General features: G+C 34.1%; 1 protein-coding gene across 1 annotated transcript in view; it reads right to left on the bottom strand.

The window, feature by feature from the left end:
* Positions 1-25934, bottom strand: part of LOC123563943 (sperm-tail PG-rich repeat-containing protein 2-like) — a 201017-nt gene that overhangs the window by 48799 nt on the left and 126284 nt on the right. The gene's annotated exons all lie outside the window — the stretch shown is intronic.

The raw sequence follows: 25934 nt of genomic DNA, 5'->3' as shown, positions 1-25934 counted from the left end.
TAACTTGAATTTATTATTTATCCTATGTGTTTTCTTTCTTCCCTGTTTATTTTCTACCATGAAAAAAGCCTTATTAACATTACATTAACGCTACCACTCTTGGTGCATGTCTTCCTCATGTTATTGTTTTTAGAATCATTGCAACACTGATTATCTTCACAGATTTCTTAATGGAACAGGTTTTTTGCTGTTAACAAGCAAACTTGCTTTTATCATTATTGCATTTTAATTAATCAGAAAAAACTACAACAAAAACATACCATATCTAAGCAGAGTCAATTCAATACAGATTTGACAGTTACCGCTGGCAGGTATGCTAAGTTTTACCGGATGGGTATCGCATCAGATAAAACTGCACGTAATACCACTGAAACCATCAGCGCTTGAAATTTTACGTGACAGTATCATGCATGTGGAGCCACCATTACATCGCTACATTTCGTGCACAAACACTATATCCATCTCATTTCATCATTTAAAATGCGAATGAGAAACTGATAAATACTGAGTAATTTCACAGCAACTTTTACATCACTGATTATGATGACATGCACAACTAAGCCAAGAGATACAATACTGCATTTTAAGGTTTAACAAAATAACATTTACTTTTTCAAGTGGATTATGGATCAACAACAGAATCTACATATGTAATAACACTAAACAGCAGCCAGGCCAAATGGTGGATGCAGAATAAAAATACCATTGCATTAGTTCGTAATTTTGCAAACCAGTCTTACTAGATCAAGTACGTGTGAGCTCTATAAGGCCTAAAAGTGTACTTTCAAACACAACAAAGTATTTCATACACAAACATGAAATGCTCAAACTGTTATTTACGTCTAATATAAGATCTCTGAAATGACAAAACTGCCATCTAGCGGTTACTGTTGGAACACAAAATTTTTTAATGTTCTGTTGTCATGACCACAACACACCCTTTCCATGAGCAACATCCCGTAAAATGCATGAAATTGTATCTAATATAATGCTGTGATGTTCCATCTTTAGGACGAAAGGCATGGGAAATATATAGGAATTTGCAATTCAACAGTAAATATTCAATAATTATAATTTTTCATAGGAATATTTAGCATGTTTTAAAAATGGGTAGGTCAATGTAATGTGCAAAAAGTTACAATCAACTATTATAAGAATATCTTACTTAAAAGAATGCTTACTACTTTTAAAATTTTAAGGTTGAAAAATTACAACTGCTGATAAAAGCTGAAGAAGTAGCAGACTCATTCTGTCACATGATAAAATGTAAAATTTCACTTAGTCTTTTCACACAGAATGTTAAACATTAATCTAATTGATACATTCCATTTTGTACTTTAGATTTTAATCAAACAAAAATTAATGTTTTAAAAGTTTTAAAGCCTTCATGTGAAACAACCAAAAAAAAAGAGGAAGATATGAATGTGAAACACAATTTGTTATAAAGTTTTATTTCAGTTTGATAATGGATTGCTTTGAAGATTTTGAGCTTGGTTTTATGGTGACAAGACCCTAAGCATACAACTTTCCCATTTTAACAATTTTACAACTGATTTAAATTGAAGATACACAACAGAAATATTTGAAGCACTTGGGAATAATACACCTTTCAATCTTTTAGTTTTAGTAATACATGTATCAAAATATTTACAAAAACCTCTTTTCATTTAAATGGAAAATTTTCAAATATTTTTTTTTTAAATTTCTATTTGAAAGTAAGAAAATACAGACTAAAACCAATGGTCATTGGGTGCATGTGAACAGAATGTCCAAGAAATGCAAACAAAGAAAGGAAAATGTTTGTGTGATCATGGTGGACCAAGATAGCTCAGAATGTCATACTATGATGGGAATGTTACACCTTGTTACCAGCAGACCAGGCAAACAACTCATTTTACAAATTATAACTGATCCAATCAGTCAGTTTATCATATCTAGCTAATTGGTCCACTGCATGCAAGTCAACCCCAATCAACTGGAAGTGTGCCTCAAGGTTGTTATCTCCCTGGAGATCATCAGGAAGCTGTTTGTTCAGGAGATAATCTACTCCCCATCTCTACTGACATACTCATTGTTAGGAACTTTCTTCTTATTGGTATTGTCATTTGTCTAATTGCTTAATTGAATAAATGAGTAACTTGCTGTTTTACTGCTAAACTTTGTCATTTTATTGACCAAGGTCAATAGATCATGTTTAGCTTGAAAGAATTAGAGAACTAATTTTGTTAAATTTTGTTAAGCCACAATTTTAATAAATAACAGAACTATATGCAGGGTATTTTAGGTCAACCCCTACCCACAGGCACCAGACTTGAGAAAGAAAATGCCACCTTACACCCTACACCTATGTATAATGTAATAACTATGTTTGTCATGGACAGGAAAGTATACTAACACATTTCAATCGCTAAGCCTAAACTGTCTCTGCAATAAGAAACTATAGTGAGTAGTGCATGATGAAAGATGAATTATCAGTTCTTCAACATGCTGCAGGTACACGTTTGCCGAACTGGGCAATTTAGGCAAGAAATGTGTGATTGAAATGGGCAGTATACTTTCCTGTTTGAGAACATGGTTATCACAGTATACAATGTGTAGGGTATAATATGTACAATATGGCACTTTTCTTTCTCAGGTCTGGTGCCAGTGACGATACCAAACTTTTTTCACTTAGTTTTAAATAGTTAAACTTTGCCCAGTTACTTACTTGCAACCGGCCTAATGCCTCATTTAATGATAATCCTGGTTGAATTCCATGCAGACTCAATCATGAAACCTGATGGGTAAGGCCACATCCAATCCATAACTATTATGAACAGCACTTGAGCAGAGCTGCAGTATACCTCTAGTTAAACCTATGCCAGAAAGTGACTCAGGTGACTATGTAACAAGAAAATGATTTATTTCTATCCACTATGAAAGTTGTTCAAAAGGCCATGGAAAACTTACTAGTGTCAAACAGGAGCTTAGATCTGTCCATCTTAATTCAAAGACATAGACCTAAACAAGAATAATATAAAAGTATCTAAAGTTACCACTACCTTCTTGTGTGTTGAACATGTATGTAAGGTTTGTTTGCATATGACTTTGCAAAGCAAGCATAACCTAAATACTGAAAATGATGCTACAGAAGCAATTAAAACATTTCTCCATGTATTCAATGTTCCACAATGCAAACAAACACAGCAAAAATGATGTTCTTGTATCCACTCACACATCATATATCTATCAGCCTGGTATGTGCATGCAGAAACAAGAGGAATAAAAACCTGCAAAATGCATAATGGAGTGAATTCTTGCATTGAAGATAACTATTGTTTATGCTAATTGAAAGTTTAATTGACTAGAACTGTTCTGTGCATCAGTTACTGAGAAAATACAAAACAGAACTGGCAAGAAGAAAACATCTTGGCAGTAAATTAAATGTACAATTTAATGGATTTTTAAAAATGAGAACAGATTGGCTTTCACTTGGACTGAATGCAGTCAGGAGAAGTTAAAAAATGAGACAGAATTTGTCTTAGAGTAATACTAATTATCTCTAAGAACAACAAGGGAATGGAGAAATAAAAGAGAATTCATTAAACCAACTTTGTATATATCAGCTTTAAATCTCTACCTTTCTGTGTTTTGTTATTACTACAACGTTTTTCTCCTTCACAGTTTGAAAGTAAAATGGAAATACTTCTCTAATATTCATTAATTCATTTAAGTGGAAAATGATGCTGAAAATGATGCTATTAATTGATCAGTTCTCCTTTGTCCTAACCTAGAATCATTTCAGAATCAATTAGTTTTTCATCTGCATTATTTATTACTGTTTTAATTTCCAATAATAACAACAGTGACAGGCTTTCACCTTGACTGACACCACCAAGTCACCCAGCATCTGATAATGTTGCAGCCATTGCTAAGGTAGATTTATGACTAGGCAATTGACAATCATCCCTTATAAAACAGTAGGCTCCCACTTTGAAGATGTGATAGCAGTGCTATAAATTGGCAAAACAATATCCATTTGGCTGAGGCACCATTTTTTTAACCATTGATAATGATAATTGAATAAAGGATAATGGATTTGAACAAACTCTGTTTGATTAATGTAAGTTTGCAGCACTGCTACTGAATTAACATGCAGTTTTGGATGGAAAATGTTCATAAAATGGGTGTAATCTTAGATGAAAGCAGGCTTGAAATTGGAATTATGGCAATTGTACAACAATTTCGTGCAACTAATGATGCCTGTTAATTGACCATAACAAATCTAGACAATGAAAATGTTTTAATGTGTGCTGCAATACCATAAGAATGGAAAGCAAAGAATTTCAATAAATCTCGAAAGCACTTTAACTTATTTATTATTTTCTTTTTATATAATTTTTATTATGTGCATCTTTGTCAAAAGGAAATAACAGATATTATGTAACGTTGTTTTTTCTTTTTCAGTATCTACAGGAATTTAAAGGAATTATGTTGTCTTTAATTATAATTACTGCCTTTACTGCTAATCTAGAATACTGAACAACAGTTTCTGTAAGGCATCAAAACAGTTTCATGTAATTTTAATCCCAGTGGAAGACATCATTAACTCCGAATTTATGTTCTGAAAAGTATGATGAAAATGCAGTAGATGCAGGCTGTTGCCATAATTATGAATCCCTAGTCTGCATATGAAAGTGTACTAAATGGCTGTAAGCACAATAAGCTACCTCAACACAGGGACTATTCTCAAATACATCTAATATTATAAGTACTTGCCCTCCAATGATACTTGGTAGAAGAATGCTTGATTCATTGGCTAAATTGAAAGATAAATACTCTTTCAAGAACACTAATCAAGAAAATTCTGTTAATCATACAGAGAAAAGAAAGCTAGAAATTCCAGCATCAAAAACCAAATTGTGAAACTGCCTCTGAAGTTCGCACAATCCCAATCATCATAAATCATTTATTAGAAGCTTGGATACTGAAAGTGAAAAAATAATAAAACTAGCATATACATATAAATGAGAAAACGCCTCTTGTCAGAACTGCCTACAGAGCAACAATATGTAAATTATTTTGACTTCTGATTGTAAATCATATCCACCTTGTCTCTGTCATATTTAATGACTTTTTTATCATCAGTAAGTCTTTTCATGATTTTTATAGCTATTTGACCAGAGGTTTATGGGAAGCTAGATGAATAATTATAGTTATATTTTATGTATTTTTGATAAATCAAAAACATATAAAAATCCTGTAAGATAAAAATGTAGCTTTGATAATGCCATAACCATTTTTTACAAGACAATATATATCATTATTTTAATACAATTCATAAAACACAGTTTGCTATATTTCCCCAATATAACATACCGTTTGTTTTCCATGATCACTTTTTGAAATAAATTTCCAGGTCATTCTAGTTTAATCTACCAAAATTTTCTTCAAACAATGCACTAAATGTTGCGACTTCCCCATTGCATGATACAGCAACATGTCAAAAGCTGTATAGTGCACTTAATCATTTTCTTGTATTAACAAAAAAAAAAAAAAAAAAAAAAGAACTATTATTCACAGGGTGTAAAAATCAGACCAAAATTATCAAGTATAACTCCCACATTATTTTTTTCATTATTCATTAACTATATACTCCAACAGTTTTACAACCAAATTATACATCAGAACAAATTAATAATGAACAATAAAATGTCAACATAACATATCATTTAAATTACAAATAGGGCAATGAATCTGCTACTTCAGCTTTCAAACTTACATATCCATCATGTATTCTTTATGCAATGAGATTATATAAAACCTGATCTGTTGATCCTCAGTGCTGAGACTCTCATAGGCGTGGCATGTCTTTGTTTGAAAGTGTTAAAGCCTTTATTTTTCACTATATAATAGAGGCTGATATTTGGCTACTTCACAATTATATAATGGCTACTTTACAATTTTAAAACTGAGGATATGACCATTTTCTTATATCGTTCCTGATTCTGCATACCGGGTTTTATCCTCTCTAGCTATCTTCATGCAGATGGAATATTATATGCACCATACTAAAATGGCGGCTAAATTATAGGCTGATCACTACTAAATAGAATGTAAGCCTCCGCAGGTCTAGTCACAAGTAGTCCAAATATAAATAGTACTAATCTTTTTTCATTTCCTTGTGCATTTTCTCGGCAGCAACGTGCTTACTTTTACCCTACCGCGTTTCAGTATGTATCACTTTGCATTCTAATGAAATCGGCATGTTCCTATCGCATGCTAGATAAAAATGGCGGCGTAAGAATTTAATGTCACGAAAAGAGAAATTGAAAGAAGCGAAAAGTAGTAAATTCAGTGGGTTGTATTTAACGAACTGTAGTTTTCTTATATAAAAGTTAACACCCCCTTTTCTTTTTGTTTTTCTAAAGTAGCGATCTAGTTCTTTATGGGAATATAAGTGTCTGAAAATCTGATATGCTAGAAAATGTCGAAACACCGTTATGAAGTGAGTGGATTTTATATGAAATAAAGAACAGCTGGATTTAGTGGTGTTCAGCCTATAAGGGGCAATACATGTTATTTTCTGAAACCCCTCGAAAATGAATGGAAATGCCATTAATCTATTCTTTATGATGTAAAACGGTAACAAATGGCTGAAAACACTTAAATTTCTTGTGTTTTTGGAATTTAGATCGAATTTTCGACCAGGCGGCACTTTTTTGGTTCGTTTTAGGACCTAGTAAATGTCTTTTCTCGCATTTTAGCACTTCAGTTGTCTAAATAATATTGAAATTAGCATGTTTATGAATGAAAATGACAAACATCGTAACGATTAAATGGATGTTAAATGTAAATTCCACGAATAAGGTAAAATTAATTGAAATATTGCTTGCACAGGGCTAAATTTTGCATAGTTTTGAGGATGGGGGTGACCTGTAATGAATTGTCATTTCTCTATATTTTCTCAATATTTTGCACCAAAACAAAGCAGAATCATTGTGAAATAGGTGTACCTTGAGAATGAATGCAAATTCATGGAAAAATCAAACAAAAATTTTCTCTTATAGGCTGATCACTACCAAATAGAATGTAAGCCTCCGCAGGTCTAGTCACAAGTAGTCCAAATATAAATAGTACTAATCTTTTTTCCTTTCCTAGTGCATTTTCTCGGCAGCAACGTGCTTACTTTTACCCTACCGCGTTTCAGTATGTATCACTTTGCATTCTAATGAAATCGGCATGTTCCTATCGCATGCTAGATAAAAATGGCGGCGTAAGAATTTAATGTCACGAAAAGAGAAATTGAAAGAAGTGAAAAGTAGTAAATTCAGCGGGTTGTATTTAACGAACTGTAGTTTTCTTATATAAAAGTTAACACCCCCTTTTCTTTTTGTTTTTCTAAAGTAGCGATCTAGTTCTTTATGGGAATATAAGTGTCTGAAAATCTGATATGCTAGAAAATGTCGAAACACCGTTATGAAGTGAGTGGATTTTATATGAAATAAAGAACAGCTGGATTTAGTGGTGTTCAGCCTAAAGGAAAGCTATATCCTCAGGGCTACTGGACAAAAAATGTGTATTTACACAAGAACAACCACTTTAATGTAACAAAATCATTTCTTCAGGGTAAAGTAGTGTATTTGACTTCTTTACTGTCTACTCTATGTGTGACATCAATGATGTTAAACATTTTGCAATCACCCTACACAAGCCCACCGTTTTATCGATTCAGCAAATCATGAGCAAAAAATATTTTTTCTCAAGTCCAACAACTAGAATTATTTCAAAATTATTATTACTTTAAAGATAAATACTCAACAATTCAAACACAGCTTCAAAACATAAAAGATTACTTAAATTCATTGCATCTGGATGGGTCCAAAACCACAAAAAACTTCCATGCAGCATAAATAAAAATGCTAAATGTTTGAATCTGTAGTGTTATTTTGTTTTTTGCAAATTGATATTGTTCTTTTGTTTCACAGTTCCAGGGAAAACAAAGCTAAATCTTCACAATTTTAAGAAAATCGTGCTTGTTTTTCACAAAACAAAAAGGTTAGGGCCTCTTCACAGTTCTGGGGAAAGACTGTGGTCAATGTAATTCACTTCCAACACATGAAAATTTAAGCGAAACAGAACTATATTTGTGACGAATAAAATGTGGTTTTGTAAGATTAATTTGACTATATTTAATTAAGAAAATTACCACAAGCATGTTAAAAGTAGAGTAAAGGCCTTTTTCATCTTTCATTGAAAGCCAAATAATAACATATTTCTATTTTTCTTTCTCTATTATCTAAATAAGTATCTTATGATATTTACAGTATAATAGCGCTGCTGGTTGATGAACTGAGGATGACCGTTGATATTTTAAGGACAATCAAGAAACCTGATATAGATACCATTATTGTCATACCAATATTTGCATATAAAATTATGCTCATTTAACATTTATAATTAACTGACACCCTGGTAGGCTGAACCGGCAATAAAGTAATTGACTTTATAATGTATAATACATAGCCTTTATCTATCCACCATAGTACTGTGAGGCTGAGCAGCAATCCTGTTTTGATGTCATTGGAAAATCATGGCAATTTACCTGAAACTTTAAATACATCATTACATGTGTGTTTTGTGGCAAGCACAGTGATAAAGGTCTGTAACTCTGTTGTCATTAACAATTTTCTGTTAAAAGAACTTGTTTCACCATTTATCTGAAGTGAAAATATTGCGTATATACTGTTTTTACAGCAGAAATTTATTACTTAATGCATTGTCGAGACTCAAGTCTCTGTTTCCTTACAAAAAATGCAGTAATGTTTAATTTTTAAACAATTTGTAAATAAAAAGCTGTTATGCCAGCCCCATATCTGTACCCAAAGTAGATCACAATTTCCACTAGTATCATGAGAAAAGCAGTTAATATCGGTAGGGGAACAATTTGAAATCTTTAAGTATCGAAGTGGAATCCCTTTATGCTGCGTTTACACTGCAAATCCACGATTTGAGTGAAGCGTGGTGAGCATGGTATCGAATCGTGGTGATCTTGAGGGAACTTGGTGGAATCCTGATGATCGTAAGGATCGTGACAAAATTTTTGAGTCAAAAATTTTTCCATGATTATCCCGATTTTCGTTAAATCTTGAGAGAGCGTGATAGAACGTGGAAATCGTAGTAGAGCGTAGTACAGCTTAACAGACCTTAACATAGCGCATCAGACCTTGATGCTCCATCGTAGGGGATCTTGGTGAACTTGGAAACACAATTCCTTAAGTTCAAATAGATCTGGAGGCATCCTTACATAGTTGACGTAGGAACCAACATCTTAACGCCCGAGTTCTCTGTTGAGAAGTTGAGAGTATTATCCCAATCGGTGCCTTTGGTTTATACTTAATCATGGTCTCACCCTGCAGGTCCTAGGCCTTCTATTTCTTCGTCACCTTTCTCTCTCGTCTATCCTGTCCTGTTCCGTCTCTAGTTGCTGCTGCCGATGAGTAACTATATAGGCATACATAAAAATTGCCAATTTGGCATCTTCTTCATCTCTTGGATGCATAGCTAGTTCCCCTTTGGAATCTCTGGAGAGATTGAGAGGATGACCCATGCCTCCTATTTATACTCCAATTGTGCTCAAAACATGACAATCTTGATCAAATCATGGCCATAAATCGTAGGAGAGCTTAACAGAACTTGTTAATGTGAGGGATCTAAACAGAACGTGACAAAACGTGATAGCATATCGTGGTAATCATACGTGAACTTGAGAGAACGTGATGAATGTCGTGGCAGATCTTGACCAGATCGTGTTGGTTTCATAACAAAACGCTACAGGTAGTAACAAAATGTACTGACAGTGTAAGAAAGCGTAGTAATACAAAATTGATGCAATAAATCGTGGAGCTCCGCGCTTTTTTAAAATCGTGGACATCGTGGCTAAGTGTAAACGCAGAATTACTGACAAAAGTTACTGTCTTTCAAAGATTTTTTTAATTTTTATTAGCTTGACTATTCATAGAATAGTAGAGCTATTGGACTCGCCCATGCGTCGTCGTCCACGTCCGTTTAAATCGTGGACATCGTAGCTAAGTGTAAACGCAGAATTACTGACAACAGTTACTGTCTTTTTTGGTTAAAAGTTTTGTATGTAAGCTGGTATCTCAGTACTCATGCACTAATTGGAATGGATTGAAACTTCACACACTTGTTCACTGTCATGATCTGACATGCAAAAAGTAGGTCCCATAACTCTATTTTGCTTTTTTACAAAATTATGCCCCTTTTTCAACATAGAAATTTTTGGTTAAGTTTTTGTATGTAAGCTGGTATCTCAGTATCCACTAATGGGAAAGGATTGAAACTTCACAAACTTGTTCACTGTCATGATATGACATACAGTGCAAAGGGTCAATAACTCAACTTTGCATTTTACAAAATTATGCCCCTTTTTCAACTTAGGAGTTTTTGGTTAAATTCTTATATGTAAGCTGGTATCTCAGTACCCACTTATGGGAATGGATTGAAACTTAACACACTTGTCCACTGTCATGAGCTGATAAGCACTATGCAGGTTTCATAACCCTATTTTGCTTTTTTACTAAATTATGTCCCTTTTTCGACTTTCTTATTAATTCAATCGACAAGGCTGTTGAATAGTCGAGCGTTGCTGTCCTCCGACAGCTCTTGTTTTCCTCTGTAGTACAGTGAAAGTTATGTAGGTAATAATTTCCCATTTTGTAATGTGTTAATTTTTCCTTTTGATGTAATGTCTCATTGAAATGATATACATATTTCTTATATTTTGTAATTATTTCCCTTTTGTAATGTACTGCTTTGCAGCAATGAGTCAATTAATTCCTGAATGTATTTCATATTTATTTCCCATTTGTATTAATGTGTCAATAATTTCCCTTTATAGAAAGTGTGAATGATTTTTCTTTGTACTCACAATGACATGTCTGTTATTTCCCTGTACAGTCCACTGGCGCCAGATCAGAAGGAAAATGCCTCTGTACATGTTATACCCTACCCCTAGGTATTCTATAAGAACCATGGTCGTGAACGGGAAAATATACATACCCGTTTCAATCGCGCATTTCATACCTAAAACACGCAGTGCGGTAAATGTGTACTATGGATATCAAACAAGTGGTAATTTATCTTCCATTGTGTACCGGTCACATTTTTTCAATACATCCTATCTTAGAAAAACAACGCGTAGTTTATAGTAATTTCAACATTACACAAAAACTTGCTTGAACTTCCCTGGTGAAGTTCCGTTCTAGATTACAAAACCATTCTGATTGGCTGTTGTGAAAATGTATGTCAATCGTCATTTTACTACACGTGTTCGCTAAAATGTGAAAATGCAGCATTAATGTGCAAAATGAATAAATAAACAGAACAGATGCAGACCAATGTACGATTTCAAATTAAAGATCATATACAAGATGAATTTCATTCATCATTTCCAGTTTTAGTGTAAAATTGTGATTTTTTTAAATTCTGTTTTTGTTTGTTTACGTTTCGCCAAACATGTGCACACTGTCGTGACCTCTAGACCGGATATTCATTAGGGAAGGTCAAGCAAGTTTTTCTGTAACGTTGACGAAAGCATAAAATATGTTGATAATCTCAGCAATATGGAATATTGAGACAATGTGTCTGGTGCACGATGGAAGATAAATAATCGCTTGTTCAATATACTAGGTACCCATTCACCGAACTGCGCGTTTAAGTTGAGAAATGTACGATTGAAACGGGTTAGTGCACTTTTCCGTTCATGACCATGGTTCTTATAGAATACCTAGGGGTAGGGTATAACATGTACAGAGGCATTTTCCTTCTGATCTGGCGCCAGTGGTACAGTCAAGTGTATGTTATGTCTCTTTATTGTAGTGTTAATTCCCTTTTGTACACCATTCTGCTTTTATATATTATATAATGACTTTCTCCCACGGTTTAATAATGTTTCTATTCACTAAACTTTAACAAAATGTTTTCTTTTTAAGTCAAAATTAGTGTACACTAATCCAGATGAAACATCTGCCACTTACTAAGCTCTCTGCAGTTCACAGCAACTTGCACTATTTGATACTAAGTCATTACTAATTCTCTTAGGACAAATTCATATGAGGTGACTTGAGGTGACACCAAGCTGACACAAGTTAATGAGATCTGTACTTACACTTCTTGCTGCAAGTTCAAATTATCACCATTATTTCAACTCTCAATAGACAATTTTCACTAGGGGTTAATTCAGGTGAAAGTACAACAACAACAACAACAACAAAAGTCTTGACAAAGCTTCCCTTCTTCAGCTGGCTAAATGATTTTCACATTTTAATTGAACAGTAAGTCAATGTCAACTAGTTTAAAGAGACCTTTGATAAATACCTACTCTAAAACTGGTAATTTTTTTGATGAAAATCAGTGTTTAACCATGAAATACCCCACTTGATGCGATCAGTAATTGCACAATGAACAGAAATTATTTGGTCACTGTACACAAAAGTTCTACTGTTCTGGGTCAATGTGACCTTCACCTTTCACCTATTGACCTAAAAATCAATAGGGGTCATCTGCTGGTCATTATCAACTTCCCTATTAAGTTTCGTGATCCTAGGCCCAAGCGTTCTCGAGTTATCATTTGGAAACGGTTTAATTGTTCCAGGTCAATGTGACCTTGACCTTTGGCCTACTGACCTTAAAATCAATCGGGGTCATCTGCTGGTCATGACCAACCTTCCTATCAACTTTTATGATCCTAGGCCCAAGTATTCTTGAGTTAACATCCGGAAACCGTTTAACTGTTCCGGGTCACTGTGACCTTGACCTTTGGCCTACTGATCTCAAAATCAATAGCGGTTATCTGCTGACCACGATCAACCTCTCTATCAAGTTTCTTGATCCTAGGCCCAAGGGTTCTCAAGTTATTGTCTGGAAACGGTTTAACTGTTCCGAGTCACTGTGACCTTGACCTTTAACCTATTGACCTCAAAATCAATTGGGGTCATGATCAACCTCCGTATAAAATTTCATGATACTAGGCCCAAGCGTTCTAAAGTTACCGTTCGAAGGGGGGCATAATAAAAAAAAAAAACTTTATATACTTGAAAACCAAGGGCTGTAAATCATTTAATATCTTTGCTGAAACAAGGAAAGTGACACCAGTCCTATGGCTTGGTAAAAAATGACAGTAAAACATGTACTGCTCATTTGTCTAACTGGTTGGGCTAGTACAAGGGCTGTAACTCCTCCATTACTGTTTTAACTAAATTAAATGTTGAGGAAATGTTTATGAATAAAACCTACTGCTAATACAAGGGCAATAATGCATGGTTTGCCACTCTATATCAATTTAAGAACTAGGATGGTTGCTTTAACTCAAGTATTGGCATTTTATCTCAATTCAAATACAGGAACAAGGGCAATAACTCGTGCACAAATCTATTCTACATTATCAAAGAATAAATACAAGGGCAGTATTTCAAACTTATGTATTATTCAGTTTAAACACAACAGCTTAAATAAGACACTTGCTCACCTGAATATTTATGTTTTAAAACACATTACACTGGTAAGTATCATCTTCATAAAATTTTGAAGAATTTAATCCCCTCCACAGTTGTTATAAGCCCTTGCCTAGATGCTCTTCAGTCTTAGAGGAAATTTATGATGTTAATATGCCTGCAGCCCTCGTTATTTTATGATTTTGTAGATAAATACATTTATCATGATAACTGAAATATCAGCATGATCTTTTAAAAAATATGAATTGATAAATCATAATTAAAGCGCAAAAACTGCATGTCAGATGGAAGATGATTTCCGTAATCATTTTCTTGAATCTCTGAACTAAGCTCCTTGCCATGTAGCATATACCAAACCTTGTTCAAGTAATTGAAATTTACTGGAAGATTATACTGACGATAAAGCGGATAACTAATTACGTAGCAGAAGCTAAATTCTGAAGACGGTTCACCATAAATATCTTTATATACAATATTTTAAAATCATTAAAATTTATACTCTCAAACCTAAGTTCAAGTATCTTGTACAAGGATTTAAATTGGAATTCTCAAGTAAGAAAATCCATCAAATTGCTACAACTTATTTAGTACTTAATTAAAAATAACATTTTTAGATGCCTTTTAGAAGTTTTCGAAGATAATATATTTTTAAGATTAAATGCCGACAGAAATATTTTTAACCTTGGAATGATTGGCAATTAAAACTGACCTTGACCTTAGAGGTTCATACCTGGCGTTTGTTAATGACACACCTTCACAACCCCTTTTTACAAGTTACAGCACAGTGTTCTAAGGAATTTAAGTACATATGGGTACCTATAAATTCTTCAATTATTTTTGGGTAAATGTAATGCTGCCTGGCCGCAACACTATAAAACTTCCAAAATTATTGAACATTCCAAGCTGGCATACATCAGATACTGTATTTTCATGTGTTTTGTACTTTTATGGATGTCTACTATTCTTTAATATGATTCTACCCTTCCCCTTCTGTTCTGATGTGACATTTATAAAATATAATAGTCCTTCAGTTACATCTTTTAAATACTGCTAAGTACCATGCTTGCAGTTACTCTACTTATATTTTTGTTTGTTTTGGGTTAAGCATGTTTTTTCAACAGTATAATTTTAGTTATGTAATGGCAGGGAGTTTAGACCTAACCAGTATTTTTGGAATCTGTACCTGTTCTCAATAAATAAAATGCTAACTTCACTCACTGATTTTCCTTACTTTTTACAGTTTATATTTTAGAAATACTGTATGTTAACTGAAGACATTTATTAAAGCAAAGAATTTCCATGATCGCAACTTCTCCACATAAATCAGAGGTGGAGGACAAATGATGTCAGACACAATGTCTTCTATCTTCTATCAAATCTAACTCATGAAATCATAAATTCTGCGAATATGTGCTCTTCCTATGAGCTAAGTGGGTAGGCTACAGTCAAACTCTGTTTGCTCAAACTCCTGAGGACCAGCAAAATTTGTTCGAGTTATCAGTAGTTCAAGCCATCCAACAAAATACATAATACAGGGATTTTGCTTGGACCTGACGAGGAGTTTGTGCGCAAGGCGGTGTAAGAGTTATCCTAGTTTCAGAGAATGAAGTTTAACTGTATTTATACTTTTTTATGAAAAATTTTTCATCAAGCAGCTGGTAAAGTAAAAGAAGAAATGTCAATTTCTGAGATGCTCAGTCCCAGAAGTGGAGAGTTTTTATCTGCTTGTGGTCTTTTCTATCAAACCCAGCCAGAGTGACATATCAGCAGTTTAAACCTGATTTATTCACCAATTAACATGAAAATTAGCAATAAATAAAAGATTAAATGCAAGAAGATATTTTTCTTCAGCTACTTGCATAGCTATAAAAAGCAGATTGTGTGATCAAATTTATTGGGTAGACTGGGTTCTTTGACTACTCACTGATAAGCCATCTTTGATTCAATGACTGATAGGCTGGGCTTATCATACCTGAAAAATGCCTTATAAATTTGTCATTTCATATCAAAAGTTGATGAGAAAAGCAGAGATTTTCCTTAGATTTTCCAGAATGAAATATTATTGTATCTTTTAGATACCTGATTATCACTGCCTTGATTGATACACAACCTATTTCATGAAAGTAAAATTAATTTGTATTTCATCTTAACCTACCTAAAATCATCTAGAATTTTCCCTTTTATATTGCAACTTCAAGACACCATATTAAAAGACTCGGGAGTGACTTTAACTAAAAGGAAATATAACAAGAGCACCGCCTTGCGGGTGCTGACGCTCATCTGATTTTTTTTGTATAATAGAAATATTGTCCTACCCATGATTTTCTAAGTCTAAAAAGGGCCATCATTCTTGCAAAAAGCAGGATAGAGTTATGTTTCTTGATGTACAGTGTCCACTTATGATGGTGAAAAACTGTTGCAAGTTTTAAAGCAATAGCTTTGATAGTTTATGAGAAAAGTTGACTTAAACATAATACTCAACCAAGAAAATGATTTTCTAAGTCCAAAAGGGGCAATAATTATTGCAAAAAGCAGGATGGAGTTATGTTGCTTGCTGTACAGGGTCAGCTTATGATGGTGAACAAGTGTTGCAAGTTTCAAAGCAATAGCTTTGATAGTTTAAGAGAAAAAGTTGACCTAAACATAAAACTTAACCAAGAAATCTGATATTTTCTAAGTCCAAAAGGGGCCATAAATCTTGCAAAAAGCAGGATGGAGTTATGTTTCTTGCTGTACAGGGTCAGCTTATGATGGTGAACAAGTGTTGCAAGTTCTAAAGCAATAGCTTTGATAGTTTAGGATAAAAGCTGACCTAAACATAAAACTTAACCAAGAAAACTGATTTTCTAAGTCCAAAAGGGGCAATAATTCTTGCAAAAAGCAAGATGGAGTTACGTTTCTTCATGTACAGGGTCTGCTTATGATGGTGAACAAGTATTCTAAGTTTCAAAGCAATAGCTTTGATAGTTTAGAAGAAAAGCTGACCTAAACATAAAACTTAACCAGGCAACGCCGACGCCGACGCCGACGCCGACAACCGCTCAAGTGATGACAATAACTCATCATTTTTTTTCAAAAAATCAGATGAGCTAATAATGCTGTTTAGGAAAGATCACTGTCTCAAAATATTTGAAAGAAGATCAGAAACAAGAGCTGTCACTGGAGACAGCGCGCTCAACTATTTCGATGCTGGATAGTGGAACTCGGCACCTGATGCGGATGCTGGAGCTGTCATTGTAGAGTTTAATGACTCCAATGGTGGATGAAGATATTGCACAATTACTTAACTTGAGTCTGTGTCAAAAAAAATAAGTAATAAGAGAGATAAAGATAAAGTGTATCAAAACACTAAAAAAGTATAATTCTAAGCAAAAAGGGGGCATAATTCATAAAATATTGGTGTAAGCGTTATGCACCTTGTGTCATATGATGTGGGTGATGATGTGGAACAACTACTTCAAGTTTGAATCAAATCCATTTAGTAATAACTGAGATACAGTGAAAATGCATAAAAATTAACCTTATTTATTCATTTATTTGGGTTTTACGGCGCACCAACACAGTATAGGTTATATGGCGCCTAACAGGACTATAAATTTTGGTTCCACATCTCATTTACATCATAATAAAAACATGAGGTATGGAATCAAAATTTGCATACCTGCTGGAAGCACAGAGTTACTGCAAAACCAAGTGTTAAGACCCTATTAGTTGCCTCTTACGATCATGCAAGGGTAAGGCAGTGGTTCCAATTCTTTTCATACACAGATTGTCCCAGAACCACATGGGCAAAAATTAACCTTAAATTCTAAGTAAAAGGGGGCATAATTCATGAACAAGAAACGCAGCAATGCCACGAAACCAGGTTTTCAACACTTTTCATAAGAATAAACAAGAGTTCCAGAATGTCACAATATACGCCCGTAAAAAGCAAATTTCTTTACTCTAGCACCTGTATTTGCAGATGTAATTTTAATTTTGTGGTTGTTTAGTAATCATTGTAATTCTTTTGTTTTTCTAAAAACAAAAAAACTCCTTACCAGGTAGAGATACCTTAAAATATACCTAAAATTAGAAAGTAACAACTATGTTGTACCACAGAAAAGTGGTCTTGGTTTTTCCCTATGGTCAATTATAAAAAAGTTACAATATAAGTTATTTATAGTAACAACTAAGGGAAGTTAATCTTAAAAAAAAAAAAAATACAAAAAAAAAAAAATTGTAAGTCGACACAGAAATCCTTACCAGGTAGAGATTGGTCAAAATACACCTCAAAATTGGATGAAACATGCATGTTGTACTACAGAAAAGTGGTCTCGATTTTTCCCTACGTCTAGTAATGAAAAAGTTACAATATAAGCTATTTATAGTAACAACAAAGGGAAGTAATTCTAAAGAAGGGAACTGCGCAAGACACTTCGTGTCATGATGGTGTATAATTGTGCCAAGTTACATCAAAATCCCTCTATGCATGAAGAAGATATGCTCCAGACAAAGTTTTCATTCTTGTATCCTTTGACCTCTAATTGTGACCTTGACCTTAGACCTAGGGACCTGGTTCTTGCGCATGACACTCCATCTCATGATGGTGAACAATTGTGCCAACATTCATCAAAATCCCTCCATGCATGTAGAAGATATGCTAACCCTAACCTAACCCTAACCCTATTTTTAGTAACAATGACCTTGACCTTGATCCCAGAAACCCCCAAAATCATTCCCAAGCTACAACTTTATATAAAATTTCTATACACCAAGTTTCATCATGATAGCTCATTCCTAAGTTAAGTTATTGACCGGAAACCCTTTTTCTATTTTAAGTAACAGTGACCTTGACCTTGACCCCAGAAACCCCAAAATCAATCCCAGCCTTTGTCTTGATATAAGCTACATACATACCAAGTTTTATTTAAATATCTTTACCGAAACAAAAGTTATTGACCGGAAACCCTTTTTCTATTTTAAGTAACAGTGACCTTGACCTTGACCCCAGAAACCCTAAAATCAATCCCAGCCTTTGTCTTGATATAAGCTACATACATACAAAGTTTTATTCAAATATCTTTACCGAAACAGAAGTTATTGACCGGAAACACCAGTTTGACGCCGCCGTTGAAAACCTGGTTAAAAATTGGTGCCAGAGTTATGCACCTACCCCTGTGAAAAAGGTTCATGAACAAATTCATGAAATAGTTTATGAATAAATATTCATGAGAATCAAAATTTATGTTTCATGAATTTCGATATTCATGAACTTGTTCATGAATTAAAAATAATACATGAACAAGTTCATGCATATTGAAATTCATGAAACATAAATATTGATTCTCATGAATATTTATTCATGAATTTTAATTCATGAACAAATTCATGAACATTGAAATTCATGAAACATAAATTTTGATTTTCATGAATTTTTATTCATGAACTCGATATTCATGAGCTTGTTCATGAATTAAAAATTATACATGAATTTTAATTCATGAACTAGTTCATGAATATTGAAATTCATGAAACATAAATTTTGACTTTCATGAATATTTATTCATGAACTATTTTTGTAAAAAGAAGGAAAAAAGTTCATGAACTTATTCATGAACTAGTCAAGGAAACCTGGTAGGAGTGTAACACTATGAAACCTGAGAGATCTGCTTGTAATGAAATTCTTTTAACAATTTCGGTAGAGCTTGATACAAGAAAAAATCCTGTAGGTCAAAGTGTTGTTCAGTTAACCCGGCCAGAGACTGTTTTTTTAGTCTCTGCTGAGTAACTGTGACAATGACATTTTCTACCCTCGACAAATGACATGTTGAGTAAAACAGTAAACTAGAGTGGGATTGGGAGCATAATAAGAAGTAAACAATTGCTGTATAAAATACAAAACATTAAGTTAAACAATGTAGAATTTACTTTAATCTCAAGATTGAAATTCAGATTCTAGCTTTGCTTCAGGGTCGTGAAAACTTGTGACATTTTAAAAGGACTTTATTTTTTTAAAATGAATGATTTATGACAGCACCATAATTACTTATTTGATTTTCAGTATACTCATGTTCCTTTTAAACCATTTCTAACTGTAATATGATAATTATTTCCTTCTTATTTGCTGCAGAAACTTCTCAAAAATTGCTGAATCACAAAGTTTCCCAGCATGCAACAAAATAATGGAAACTGATCATGTGACATTATGAATTTAATGTTCATGAATATTTATGAAAAGTTCATGAACTTATTCATTTATTGTAAAAGGTAATAAACCTAAGTTTTATGTTTAATGAATGAACAGTTCCACGGGGGAGGAACTGTTACACGAGACTCGGTTGTGGAGGATATCATGTTACAGATTTAGGATGCTACTGTTACAGTATTCCTGGATAACGTTACAGCATTCGGAGGATAAAAATCACTGTGGGTGTTTTGTTTGCCAAAAAAATAGTAAATATTTATCCCTTTTTTGCAAAAGTAAAAATTGTTTCTCTAGATCAATGGTATGTACGTCTGCTGAGACATGGTTTAACACGTGAAACACAGTATATTGATGTCTACCAAGCGTTTAATGACAAAATCTGGAATTTTGATAGAAAATTATCTAAAAGAAGTTGATTAAAATATGTTTCAACCATATTTTATGCTCATTTGCATCGGTAAAGACCCTCTTCAGGCATGCAGTTATAATACGAGGTAGAAAAATCAACATGGGTCTAATTTTCCATGGTTTTATAGAATGTTACAGTTGTGGGGTGCTTCTTCTGGATGTGTTACAGATTTAGGATGATACTTTTTGGAATACATTTTGACAATATACAATACCAGGATAGCAAATAAAATTTAGATATCATGAATTATGCGGGATTTTTTGTAAGATGTAACAAATATATTATATCAAGTGCATTTTTTCTAATTTCGAAATTCTAAATCTGATTCAACAGCTATATATAATAAAATGATATATAAACATTTTCAATGGAAAGCTAGTGTTCTATATCTAATGTATATGATACCATAATCACCAATTCGCATTGAATCGTCGTTTGCACTTTAATAAGCTTTCATAAATAGTACCTGTTTATGCTACATGTATTAAGCTAGCAAACGATGTGTCCTAGCTTCAGAAGAATTTGGCAATGCGTGTCTTTATCAACGATTTCAATTACTAATAAGCTTGAAAGAAAATATCCTCTCGGAATCGGTAATAGTGAACTTAGGAAATTAATTGGCTTTTCTCACGACAACTCGCACATGTGCAATAAAACTTCATTTCAAATAACAAAAGATTCTTTTTTGTTAAACATGCATACATGTTTACTGTTGGAACAACCATCGAATCATAGTCTGCTTGCAGGCGCGTAGCTGCCTACAAGCAGATATGCATCTGCGCAATGAAGATTTGGCAAGCATGCACAATCAAACAGGCTAATCTGAAGCATTGAATCTGTTTGGTCACAGTTAGGAGCCTAAATCATTTAACAGAGGATTTTATACGCAATTCATAGCTAAAATGGATATTGTTTCAGGATTTTCATCTAAAGGTATATGCGTCTTTGTCTTTGTGTGTATGACGGTGGCAAGGGCTTTTCAGGACTGTGCGCCATTAGAAGGCAGGTCTCAGGACTGTAGGCATTGCGTAAACGCGAGCACAAGCACATTAAATTCGGGTTGTTCAAAAATTAGGAGTTACCTTATAAACAGTAACTCACTCTCTTTTTAGATTTGAACGGAAGTAATTAATCTATGTGAATATAAATAAATACACACTTAAAACATTTTTCGATTTCGCTCCGCGATATCTTTGGTGATTTATTTAGAGGTTATGGAAAAACATTTAACAACCGATGTATTTAGAGATTGTTCAAACGATCGGTCAAATTGCATGGAAAAGGGATGGGAGATTTGCTCTGCATAACTTGTATCATCAACTGTTCATCATATGTGATTCTTGACATATCACAACCGTCATCTTCTCCCGTTAGGTGGACTTTCCTGTGTTTTTAAACGTCGTTACAGCAACGCCACTCTAATACATATCTGACTGCCTCAAATGACAAAATAAATATTGTTTAGCAGTATTTACATCTAACAACAGAATCCTGAAGAAGGAAAAAGTATCATCCTAAATCTGTAACACATTCAAAAGCAGCACCCCACAACTGTAACATATCCGGCTAAACTGCAACATTCTATAAAACCACGAAATATTAGATCAACAGTAATTTTTCTACCTCGTTTTATAAGTCCATGCCTGAAGAGGGTTTTAATCAATGCAAATTAGCATGAAATACGGTTGGAATATCTTTTAATCAATTTCTTTTAGATATTTTTCTATCAAAATTTCATTTTTTTTCATAAATCGCTTGATTGACATCAATATACTGCGTTTCGCAGGTTAAGCCATGTCTCAACAGACGTGCATATCACTGATCTAGAAACACAATTTTTATTTTTGGAAAAAAGAGATAAATCTTTACCACATCTTTGGCAAACAAAATACCGACAGCTATTATTATCCTCCGAATGCTGTAACGTTATCCAGGAATACTGTAACAGAAGCATCCTAAATCTGTAACATGATATCCTCCACAACCGAGTCTCGTGTAACAGTTCCTCCCCCGTGAGTTCAGAAACTCACAATTGGGTTCAAGAACTTGTTACACTGAACTAGAAAAAGGTTTTGAATTTTAGTATTTGTAATGAACCTGTGATCAGGAACAATTTTGGTTCTTACTCTTAGTCCAGACCAACAGTAACTGTACAGGAACTGGTAAAGTTCTATAAGTTCTTGAACTTTTGCAGTTTTTTAACCAATGTTCAAGAACTATCATTGTTCTAGAATCACAGTCTAAGAACTGTTATGCTGGTTCAAGAACAGTTCTTTAAGTTCTTCAGAAGTTCTTGAATCTTCAAGAACTTAATACAAGTTCTAGAACATTTTTTACAAGGTCATAACCCCTTAGTTCCTGAATCACAATTTCAATCATTATTTGAACTTCATTTTAAAGTTCATGAATTTCTTAAATTATTTAATGGATTTTCTGAAATGTTTATGAACTACATTTACAAGTTCATGAAATGAAAGTAATATTCTTGAACTTGAGAGTTTATGAATTTAATTAAGTAAGTGAACTTTTCCTTGTAGTTCATGAACTTTTTTGATAATTCATGAATTCTTACACAAATTCATGAATAAATTCATGAAGTTCATGAGCCTTTTTCACAGGGGTTGTGTCATATGATGTGAGTGATAAGATGGAACACTCTTTTTTAAGTTTGAAACAAATCCATTTAGTAATAAATGAGATAGAGTGAAAGTGCATCAAAACTTTAACCTGAAATTCTAAGTAAAAAGGGGGATAATTCATGGATTATTGGTGTGAGAGTTACGGTCCTTGTGCCATATGATATGGGCGATGATGAGGAATAACTAAATCAAATCCATGTAGTAATAACTGCAAGTGCACCAAAACTTTAACCTGAAATTCTAAGTAAAAAGGGGGGATAATTAATGAAATATTGGTGCAATAGTTATGGCCCTTGTGTCATATGTGAGTGATGATGTTGAACAACTATTTTAAGCTTGAATCAAATCTATTTTGTAACAACTGAGATAGAGTGAAAGTGCATCAGAACTTTAACCTGAAATTCTAGGTAAAAGGGGGGATGATTCATTAAATATTGGTGCAATAGTTACGGACCCTGTGTCATATGACATGGGAGATGTTGTGGAACAACTACTTTTAGTGTGAATCAAATCCATTTTGTAATAACTGAGATAGAGTGAAAGTGCATCAAACGTTTAACCTGAAATTATATGTAACAAGAGGACCACGATGGTCCTGAATCGCTCACCTCTTCCCACATGACCCAGTTTTGAGTATGACGTCGTTTTTTCTATTATTTGACATAGTGACCTAGTTTTTGAGCTCATGTGACCCAGTTTTGAACTTGACCTAGATATTATCAAGATACAAATTCTGACCAATTTTCATGAAGATCCATTGAAAAATATGGTCTCTAGAGAGGTCACAAGGTTTTTCTATTATTTGACATATTGACCTAGTTTTCGAAGATACGTAACCCTGTTTTGAACTTTACCTAGATATCATCAAGATGAACATTCTCACAAATTTTCATGAAGATCTCGTGAAAAATATGGCCTTTAGAGAGGTCACAAGGTTTTTCTATTTTTATATCTACTGGCCTAGTTTTTGATCGCACGTGACCCAGTTTTGAAACTGACCTAGATATCATCAAGGTGAACATTCAGATCAATTTTCATGAAGATCCATTGAAAAATATGGCCTCTAGGGAGGTCAAAAGATTTTAATAATTTTAGACCTACTGACCTAGTTTTTGACCGCAGTTGACCCAGTTTCAAACTTGACCAAGATATCATCAAGATGAACATTCAGATCAACTTTCATACAGATCCCAAGAAAAGTATGGCCTCTAGAGAGGTCACAAGGTTTTTTTATTATTTGACCTACTGACCTAGTTTTTTAAGGCACGTGACCCAGTTTCAAACTTGACCTAGATATCATCAAGGTGAACACTCTGACCAATTTTCATGAAGATCCATTCAAGGGTATGGCCTCTAGAGAGGTCACAAGGTTTTTCTATTTCAAGACCTACTGACCTAGTTTTTGATCGAGTTGACCCAGTTTCAAACTTGACCTATACATCATCAAGATTAACATTCAGACCAACTTTCATACAGATCCCATGAAAAATATGGCCTCTAGAGAGGTCACAACGTTTTTTCATTATTTGACCTACTGACCTACTTTTTGAAGGCACGTGACCCACTTTCGAACTTGACCTAGATATCATCAAGATGAACATTCTGAACAATTTTTATGGAGATCCATTCATAAGTATGGCCTCTAGAGAGGTCACAACGTTTTTTCATTATTTGACCTACTGACCTACTTTTTGAAGGCACGTGACCCACTTTCGAACTTGACCTAGATATCATCAAGATGAACATTCTGAACAATTTTTATGGAGATCCATTCATAAGTATGGCCTCTAGAGAGGTCACAAGGTTTTTCTATTTTTAGACCTACTGACCTAGTTTTTGACCGCACATGACCCTGTTTCGAACTTGACCTAGATATCATCAAGATGAACATTCAGACCAACTTTCATACAGATCCAATGAAAAATATGGCCTTTAGAGAGGTCACAAGGTTTTTCTATTATTTGACCTACTGACCTAGTTTTTGATGGCACGTGACCCACTTTCGAACTTGACCTAGATATCATCAAGATGAACATTCTGACAAATTTTCATACAGATCCCATGAAAAATATGGCCTCTAGAGAGGTCACAAGGTTTTTCTATTATTTGACCTACTGACCTAGTTTTTGATGGCACGTGACCCACTTTCAAACTTGACCTTAATATCATCAAGGTGAACATTCTGACTAATTTTCATGAAGACCTCATGAAATATATGGTCTCTAGAGAGGTCACAAGGTTTTTCTATTTTTAGACCTACTGACCTAGTTTTTGAAGGCACGTGACCCAGTTTCGAACTTGATCTAGATATCATCAAGGTGAACGTTCTGACCAATTTTCATGAAGATCTTGTGTAATATATGGCCTCTAGAGAGGTCACAAGGTTTTTCTATTTTTAGACCTACTGACCTAGTTTTTGAAGGCGCGTGACCCAGTTTCGAACTTGATCTAGATATCATCAAGGTGAATGTTCTTACCAATTTTCATGAAGTTCTTGTGTAATATATGGCCTCTAGAGAGGTCACAAGGTTTTTCTATTTTTAGACCTATTGACCTAGTTTTTGATGGCATGTGACCCAATTTCAAACTTGACCTAGATATCATCAAGATGAACATTCTGACCAATTTTCATGAAGATTTTGTGAAATATATGGCCTCTAGAGAGGTCACAAGGTTTTTCTATTTTTAGACCTACTGACCTAGTTTTTGAAGGCACGTGACCCACTTTCGAACTTGACCTAGATATCATTAAGATGAACATTCTGACCGACTTTCATAAAGATCCCACAAAAAATGTGACCTCTAGAGTGGTCACAAGCAAAAGTTTACGGACGGACGGACGAACACACGGACGGACGGACGACGGACGCTGCGTGATCACAAAAGCTCACCTTGTCACTATGTGACAGGTGAGCTAAAAAGGGGGGATAATTCATGGAATATTGGTGTGAGAGTTATGACCCTTGAGCCATATAATGTGGGTGATGATGAGGAATAACTATTTTAAGTTTGAAACAAATCCATCAAGCAATTACAGAGATAAAGAGTGAGTGCATCAAAACTTTAACCAAGGTGCAGACACAGAAGGACGCTGACGCCGGGTCGAGTTACTGTATATATAGACAGCTCTCCATACTTCGTAAAGTAGAGCTAAAAATAATAGCATCAGGTAAAACTTAGTTGAA

Source organism: Mercenaria mercenaria, chromosome 2 (genome assembly GCF_021730395.1).
Source record: "Mercenaria mercenaria strain notata chromosome 2, MADL_Memer_1, whole genome shotgun sequence".
Lineage (NCBI taxonomy): Eukaryota > Metazoa > Mollusca > Bivalvia > Venerida > Veneridae > Mercenaria > Mercenaria mercenaria.
Note: the sequence above shows the minus strand (reverse complement) of the source record. Positions and strands in the feature narration are given on the sequence as shown.